This window comes from Nymphalis io, chromosome 13 (genome assembly GCF_905147045.1).
Source record: "Nymphalis io chromosome 13, ilAglIoxx1.1, whole genome shotgun sequence".
NCBI classification, from domain to species: domain Eukaryota; kingdom Metazoa; phylum Arthropoda; class Insecta; order Lepidoptera; family Nymphalidae; genus Nymphalis; species Nymphalis io.
Window position 1 is genome coordinate 2296408 of NC_065900.1, and position 10205 is coordinate 2306612.

Below are 10205 nucleotides of genomic sequence, written 5' to 3' on the forward strand. Positions count from 1 at the left end.
TGATAAACACAAAATTTGATAAGTTAATTAATTTCAATGTACTTTTCTTAATACGTTTTATATCCTATTTTTTTCTTAAGATTATTTTTATTTTATTTTATTTAATAAGGCACAACAACTAAAAATACATGTGCAAATAATTTGATGTTGTATACAATATATATATATTTGATGTATATTGTTGTTTGATGTGTATTTGATTACGTTTTGCTCGAATATTTTTTCTGTATCTTGTATACAGAAAAGGTCATAGAATATCTACCTCACCTTTCCCTTATACGCGGGCGCAGTTACGTGCTTTCCGAGGTAGAAGTGTGGAAACAGTAGTTATATAAAATTAAAGAAAACGTGCATAGTTGATGCGATTGTTAAAAAAATGAATCTAACATATTTAAAACAAGCTTTAGCTTATTTAAAGTAAGTTAAGTTATTTAAAGTGTGCAATATTTTAGCTCAATCAATTGTCACCGAACTGTATATATTTACCAAATATACATTGTTTTGTGTTCAGTAGAAGCGAGTTGAAATAAGTTACACAAAGATCGTCATAGCTTAATTTCAAGTGTCATAGCTTATTTATAATTAACGAATTTAAAAAAAAATACCCACAAAGAAATTTATACCAAAAGTAAATTTGGTGTTGGGGTTGCCAGAAACATGGCAAAATAGAAAAAAAACGGCCATACTTATAAACGTTTTTTGATGGTTAGTTAGTTAAACAATGATGTGTCTTTTTCTTTCGAATGTCAATTAAATAATGAAAGAAAGAGTGAAATCTGTGTTTAACTAAACAGCCACACATACACACACAGAAAATTTTGTAAGTAAGATCGTTACCACCCAAACCCGAGTGTAACAAATTAGTCTGCCTTAGTAAAATTGTAGGTCGAGATTTGAAAAAGATTAAAGATGTTGAATTTAAAAAACCTTCTCCTCAAAAAAGAGGAGAGGAGGCCTTTAGCCCAGCAGTGTCACATTCACAGGCTGTTACGGAATTACGGAATTACGGAATTTAAAAAAATGTGAAAGAGGAAAATTTTTACGTAAAGTATTCACCATAATATACAAGTGGGTCTTGAGTGATACATTTCAAAAGTCTGAAGATCTTTAGAAGAAAACTTAGGTCGCTACTCTAGTATACCTATTTTCTTTATTTTTTTTATAAAGGTCGTTCTAGGATTTAAAAGGTTGGAAGCAAAATTAAGGTTTATTTATTTTTTCAGTAAGTTTTAAATATTTCTTATTCTGTCCTTTTCAAATCAGCCGACTTTTTTTTAATAGTTGTTATCTAAACAAATTCAATCTAGATATATATTTTTTTTAATCTTATCATCAAAATGATATCAAATCAATTTTGTTTAATATTTATTAATTGGTAAATTCATTAAGCTATCTAATAAAGTTTGTGGCTAAAAACTATAGCCAAGTCACTTCATCGCTCATCGTATCATCGCTGTTGATATAAGCATGCGTATCATTAAGACTTTTCCGGTTTTCCAAGTTTTGTCGTTTTTCAAGCTTTTTCCTTTACGCAGAGCACATTTTAATTTTAGCGCAAAGTTAGCTGGGATTTAAGACAAGGAAAGAGGTTAAGATTATAAATCTGCCACTTGTGTATCCACCAACCCACATTGGAGCAGTGTGATGGAATAAGTTCCTTTTCCTCAAAGGGAGTTGATGCCTTACTCTAGAAATGGGTAGATATCGCTTTACTTTTTTTACTTTTAAAGGCATTTTTGAACTTATTCTATACACTTTATAATTTTGCTACCTATAATTATAATAAATAATAAAGGTAGGTTTGTATATTTCACATGTGTCTTCAAATTAAAATGGAATATAAATTTACATATTAGTTCAAATGACTAAAATAAAGGGCAGATCTTTCAACACATTAAATAAAAAAAAAACAACTATAACTATATTTGACAAAGATAGTTACAGTTGTCTAAATATAGCAAATGATGATGATGAGGTGCTCTTCGACAATTTGGGCTACGGCTGCCATTTTCAAGCTACATTAGCAATTTACACCGGACGTATTATAGTGCATAACTGTGAACGCAACAAGTGTATTTTCTATTCCCTCACTCGCATAATCTGATGCGATAGTACAAACAGCTTTACGTGTTTTCCGAGGCACGTGGGTGTAAACACTAGCAACTGCTATCAGAAACCTGTAACTTTTTATTGGCCTGACCCGATGTGTGAATCCAGGACCCTGGTGGCTGCTGTCTTGAAAGTTGGCTACTAGACCGCCGAGACATCAAATAGAATACTAATATCATAATGCCCAGCGATAATTTCTAGTTCAACGACTCGTACAGTGCTGGCTTTTCCGACAAACACTGTACTAAGTAGGCTGTACTTAAATAACTTGCAATAAAGTCGTTTCCTTCGCCTGTACAAGGTGAAACACAAAATAACACTTCTATACAGCTACTATAAATTAAATAGACAATTTCTGCTGAATAATAACTATTTTTAATCTTTATCAAGTTAATTTATTATCTACTTGTGTTGATTTTGTAAAAAAAAATGTTGGCAAGTAGTTTCCGTACGGAGTGCTATGCTATGAATACGTGAAATGGATTTTCAAGACCAGAGGTCGCAGTTACTGACAAATGTTCAAAATACGTTGAAAAAAATGACATAATTTATGTATGTATATAAGAATATCTGATTTACAAAGAAAATGTCAACGAATAATCAAGTTTAATAAATAGTACCTCGAGTTATGTTTGAATAATGGTATGTATTTAAAATGGTATTTAATTAACCACATGACAACCGCAGACTCAACTTTCAACCGAGGATATATAATATTAAGTGTCAGAACTATGCGGTCATAGCCTTTGTATCCGTTATAGAGTTATTTCTTTTACAATTCCGGGGATCTGTTATTGTTAATTTTAAACAGTTTAAATTAATTTTAATATGATAAAAGTATTGTATAATAATTACATAGTAGAGTATTTATAGACAACAAATTGATGTAATATAATTTAAATCATAGACAATGGCTTTAAATTTTTATGGACAATTAATGATGAATTTGTGAAAAAAAATTTGAGTTATTTTATTATCAAAAATACTATTGAATGGTGATATTGGGTACTGAGTACAAAAATAACCGAACTTAAACCTTTTTGTTTATCGATCGCAGAAGACATACAGTGGGGCTATTCTGTACGAACACACTCGTGAGCCCCGAAAATGTTCGTTAAATGTTAGAAACATGCGACATTGACCATAATAATTAGAAAATTTCAAGAATACACGCAACAAAATAGTATACCACAATAAGGCGATTGTCAAGATTTCCGTAGCAGCCTGTGAATGTCCCACTGCTGGGCTAAAGGCCTCCTTTCCTCTTTTTAAGGTCCTGGTCTTCTCGGTAAGTCGTAAATACGTGTAATGACGTAACTACGACATAAGATGAATTCAACTTTGACCAAATCATGTCAATATTTCACGGGTAAGTAATTAAGTGAGTTTTTACAGACTAGCACTACAGTTCATAAATTACAAAGATCTTTTCAATTTATGATTTACTTATCTACAGACATTATTATTTATTTGCATCCATTCCATCCAATGAATGAGTATAAAAACGTGTAATGAAATGTTATGTAAAAAACTGTTACACATTGTGAAACGACCCGGACCTAGGGTAATTTTTTTATGCATCGAACACATTTATAAACATTTGATAATTTTTCAGCTAATAAAAAAAAGCTTTTTATAAAAGCAGTCATTGTTTTTAGATATAATAATTAATGAATACAAATGGAAATGTATGGTTGGTCACGGTGCTCGAAATGGCAACATCTGTTATTAAAACTGTACAAATAAATGTTGCAGTGTAAATACTACATAGGTATAATTTTCTAACGTTTTCATTAAAATTTTCCTTTTATCTTTACCGGAGCGTTCTTTTAGAATAAATGAGTTCTCCTGGGAAAATCTTACTTAAGACTTAATTACTGTTTTGTACCGGTGTGTAGGCTTAGCTTAAGCAGCAATTCTTAATACTTTATTTATTTATTATGAGCGCTTGTAAAAAAGAACAATAGGATATGATAATAAACATCTGATAATTGTTTTTCGATAATCAATTTAATGGAATACGTATCGGGTAAGAGATTGGCGCGTGATTTTTACTTGCTAACTGAATTTGACATTTATATAAGCAGTTTTTCACATAACATTTCAATACACGTTTTTACACTCATTCAATGGATGGAATGGATGCAAATAAATAATATTGTCTGTAGATAAGTAAATCATAGGTTGAAAAGATCTGGCTTTTAATAACAGTATAATACTAATTGCAACCAGCTTATACAATAAAAGGAATAGAGTGAATTCAATCATGCGTTACGTGCCCGTTATTTGTTCTCACCGTTCTAGGCATTGAAAGAGACCTAGGCTGCCTATTGCGACATTATTAAAGTCTAGACTAGACTGGTGTGAAATTCGCACCGGCCATCGCTTTCGCGATTTCAATGGTCGAGATTGATCGAGAGAACCGGTCGCGAGGCGGTGGGATTCTGCTACGCGCTCTTTATTTGAGAAATATATTATTCTCTGGGGTCGACATAAATAATTTGAATGATATTTAAAAAAATAACGGTACAACTGAATTAAAAGCGCGTGGATTAAAATTGTAATCTAACTTTAATTACATATTAAATATTAAATCAAAAGTAATTTTAATAATTGCAAAGAAATATATCTTGACAGTATAATATACTACATACGTGACCAACATTAATGTTATAAAGGCCAACTGTTTTATATCTAGAAGTAAATATAGTAACGAATTAAAATAAATAATAAAACAATTCGCGAAAAATGTTTTAAGAATTGCGACTAAGTTGACAAGTTACGTAAGATCAAGATGCAGAGTGCGATGCGAGAACAACCCGCGTCCGACAGCCGGCCGCGAGGCGGCGAGCGAGGGGGCGCTCAGACCGGATCCGAGACCCTAAAATAAAAACATCTATCGAAATAATAATACGCACTGCTTACCCGGGACAAGTACGGACCGAATGACGTTGACCCCCCGAACATTCCCATGCCGACTTGCGACGCAACTGGATTTTCTTAATGGTAGGGTGGTACTACGCCAACTGAATATAGCTTTCAAATGTGTTTGGACTTATTAGCTTTTATTTCTAAGACTAGCTTTCATGGGAGCACCAAAGCACCAGTTGAATCGAGCGTCATATATCGGCCGCAGACACTACGGTAACGAACAATCTCCTTATCTGCGTTGAAACTTCGAGTACACTTACACAATGCACTGGAGGGTTTAATTTTCTTCATAGAATTCTGGTCTCATTACACGGTCGACGGTACATTCATATGATTAATTCTGCTAAATTTACACAAGCTACAAAAATGATATAACCTTTTTTTTAAATATTTATTAATTTTAAGTATACTGTAATCGGTTATTTATTTATCACTTAACCACCTAGGTGTATTGGACAAGAACAATTCCTTTAATTGTTTTATCTTTTTTTTTAGGTAACTTCCATAAACTGAACGTATGAAATAATTTACCAATGCTTGGTATGGCTTATGTATATTTTTTAAATGCACTTGCAAAGCTTATATGCAATCTAAATATTAATCAGTAAAAATAACCCTTTATTATTACCCACTCTTTCTTTATTATAATTAAATGATAAACATTCAAAATAATAAAAAAAAAACAATAAAAATTCCTTTTTTAATACAATTCTTAACAACTTCCCATCTTTTGTGTTATTTTGGTCCACGTCTTTGTTTCAGAGTTTCCGCTTCGTCATCTTCAATTTGGCACGGCGTTAGACATTTGTTCTCGCATACAATTTTCAACCCTTTGTAAATTGTTAAAAAGGGGCGTATAAGTCTTTAAGGTGTATATTTATTACCTTTTGTTACTGATTCTTTCGTATCTTATCATCGATCTAATTTAATCGGATAGACATTTGAAGTTTCGTACTTATCATTGTCCCAATTATTTTGACATAGATTTTTATAGTTGATCTACAACTCAATTAAAAAAAAATACTTAATATATATGAGACGTAATGTATTTGAGCGTAAATTATAATACATATTTATTAATACTAGCGCTACATTTGCGTCAGATAGTTTGTTTATTGAGGAAAGTTAATGGCTATATAAATTCCTGCTACGACCATAGAGCGGAGCAGTAACTCTATACGTTAACCAACTGTACGCAAATACTCATCATATGTATAAAATAGACATGTATAACTTAAAACACGGATGAATCCATGGAGCACAGCTAATTTATACTAATATTATAAATGAGAAAGTAGCTGTCTATTATGCTTTACGGTTTCACCACTGGATCAATTTTGAAATTGGTATCGATGAAGCAAGCTTGAAGCCCAAGGAAAGACATGGGCTTTTCATACGTAACATCTGCCAAAACCACGGCAGAAAACTAGTTTGGTATAAAAATCCAATAATTAAATTATTCGTAATCGAAAACATACAATATCATTAAAATTTTTATTATATATAACTTATTCTTAAGTATAATAATAATAAACTTATATATAATTTACTGTCGAGTTCTTTAGGAACATCACGATTTAAATTGGACAGATGCCTCTAAATCGCTTTTGACCAAACATGGACTCAAAACTTAACGTTATTTTGTACAAGCTCGTTAGCAGACCTCTAAATCAATTATGACCAAATAAGGATTTAGATCATTCGATAATTTCCAAGATATTCAACGTTCTTATCGTTTAGTGGAGGATTGAAAGGTACAGAAATCCGAATGGCAGATGACACAAAAAATAAAATTTGTAAAATAAATCGAAAAATATTATTAAAAGCTAAAACTCATGAAAACGGTTGCACTTTGTGAAAATTCCCGATTTAGAAATATGAGGATAAGGAAGTAACTTAAGAGATTACATTGGTGAGATTATAATCTTTGTTATCATTTGAATTTCAATAAAAATAAGATTTAGATGTCGTTAATCAACATAACAGTTGTATTTGGCTTCATGACAGATACTTCAAAGGTATTCAAATATTAATAATTATTATTAAAATCGTAAAAATCCTCATTGTAATTTTTTTTTTAAATTAAAATTACCATTATTAAAATAAAAACTATTGTTTGAAAAATATACATTTACTTTAACTTTATATACATTTAAATAACAGTGTATGTTTGTAATAACCACCTGGTTATTATAAACATTTTAAATGACTTTAAATTATATTAAAATGATGTAATCATAAGCTCATCTACAACAAATCATAACTTATTACAATATTTTTAAATGTTATGAAACGTTTTATTTATTATACAATGAACTCCTTTGCTTAGCAACGAAAAGAAGAATTAATCTAAAAGTACCATTCAAATTGCTCATTCAACTAAACCAATCACTAGACAAAGTCATAATATCACTCAATGGTGTGACACCATCAATTACCTCTCGACCTTTAAACTACGGTTTCACCTTTCTTCGCCTGTAGACACAGACGACCCGTCTTATGAATAACCATACCACCTTTTCATTCGTCCTTTGTGCAACGAGGGCAGGCAAACCCGTTGCTGCTGTGTGAAGAAAAAAATTAATGGATGTCCGGACAATAGGAGAAATTGCGATAGCCGAGAATAATCTTTTACGGCCAGTGACAATTCTTGTTCTTTTTATTTTTCACAAGACCCCGATTTTTGAGGTTAAATAGGGTCACGATTCCACGATCCGATTCCAATTTTGAATTGTAAATTTTTATTTCACGTTATGTGTTCATGTTTAATTTTTATGATTATGTCATTAATATTATAACTGACCAGTTAGATAGGGTAACAACGAGATCTTTTTAAGCCGTTTATTATTTTTATTGTGTTTGATTATATTATAAACATGTTCATACTCTAAGCTTTATTGAATATTATACTTTCATAATAAAATTCTATAATCTTAAAAATATAATTTAGATTTTTTTAAAATAAAACTTATAGGTTTTTGAACGATAAACCATATGTGTATTGTAACCACAAATGCTGATTATGTAAATTAGATTGCTTCTCTTTACGCCAACGTCTATATTACGTATCGACCATACAAACTAAAAACTAGCTAAGCCAATTTTATCATTGGTTGAATTTTAATTTTGTACATATATACTTAAATAAATAAACAATAATAAAAATATCATTAATATCTTAACTGTCTTAAAATTAAAATCATATTATGTTATTTTGTTTTTACTTATAAAAATATAGTACGTACACAAGATTTATAAAATATCTTTTAAATTTGAAAAACACCACTAACAATTATAACCAATTCAACATAATTAAACATACAATATTACAGCTCATGAAATAAGTCAAGAATATGTGTGTATGTCATAAAAGTTATATACATTTAAAAGGCATTGCAATAGTAAAACGATTCAAGCCTCAACCGGAACGAGATCTTTGATACTTAACAAGACGCGGCTTACCACTAAGAGTATGTTTTCTAAAGCAATACATGGTGTGATAATTTACGCATTGCGCCCAAAAGGCCGAAACGTTCCTTGTAATTGAGAACGTAATTCAATTGAATTTTACAAGTGCAGGAATCAGGATGAACCTCAGTATTATTTGTATACGCGGTAAACCGCAAGTGTGAAAGAGCTCTTAAGGTTTCTGTTCGTATATCGGAGTACCGTTAAATATATTTAAAATAAAAACCTAATAAATCAGTTATTCTCTAGACTTTCTAGACGACTTTAACTACACATAGGTATAACATTAAAAAAAATCTATGTCTATAAAGCCAATCTTATCACGATGTCTATAGTTAACTAGTTTTCGCCCGCACCTTCGCTCGCGAGTTAGGGGAAAAATTTAAACTAAAAAGATAGCCTATGTCCGCCCATCCTTGAGTTTCGAGCTCCAAACCAAATTCTATCAAAATCTTTTCAGTAGCTTAGCTTTGAAGGAGTAAAATACAGACTGTTATTTTTGCATTTATAATATTAGTAGATATACGACTTTCAGATTCGTATTCGAAAAAAAAAAGTCTTACATGTAATTTTAGCATGTTTTCGAGGACATCGTCATATTTGAAACGATTCTTACCAAAAATATAACTGATATTTACGTTGAGCTGGCTTCGTTACATCAAGAACCTGGTTAATGTTTATGGTTATATATAAACGTTGCCTTATAATTACAAGTTCATATAACTTCCTCTACTTAAATAAATCTCATATAAATAAATAAAAATTAAAAATTTTTTAAATACATACTTATATTCTCAATATGTTGACAATGTCCTGTTCATCTTTACAAAAAAAAATACAAAATGCTTTTCATTGTAAAATAATCACAAAGCCAGTACATTGTGTTCATGCTACACACCTATAAAATACATATGTGATGGTGACCTGGACGAAAAGTTTATCAGTACCCTCATAACGTTATATACATAAAACAATGCAGTCTATTATTGAATAAAGACAGTACGTACACACAAGGATAAACGCAAATTATGGACACTGAAAAGGTTTCCCTTTGAGTCTTCTTATGAGAAACTGATACCATAGTTTCTAGTTTAACTGTGGACACGTAAACTGAAGCATAATAAGGAACGCTTAAATAAAAATATATAAAAACATTAAGGCTATATAGTTCGATGATGTGTTGTTTTATATATAAAGTAGGCTAGGTAGATGGGCAAAAGGTCTGATGGTACATGGCCACCACCGCGAATAGATATCGGGACTGTAAGAATTATTACCCATCCCTTACGTTACCAATGGGAACAAATAAACAGACTAACAGATAATTTTAATTAGAGAACACAAGTAATTAATGTAATAAAATTAAAATCTATAATATTATTTTAAAAAGCGAAAGTAACTCTGTTAGTCGGTCCGTTTGTATGACTGTTTCGCTTTCATGGCTAAATTTATGAACCGATTTTGGTTAAATTTGGTATGAAGCAAGCTTCAACCATAAGGAAATACATTTTTTTTTTATTAAAAGTTACTTTTTTATATATAATTCCTTACTTATTTTATCTAATACCTGGGTGCGAATTTATAAATATAAATGATAATATAGAAAGCCATATTTAAATCTTTTATATGAGCTGAATGCCGCTTATCATAATAAGTTCTAAATGATAATTCTTCATGATCACCTTTTTGCCGCCATC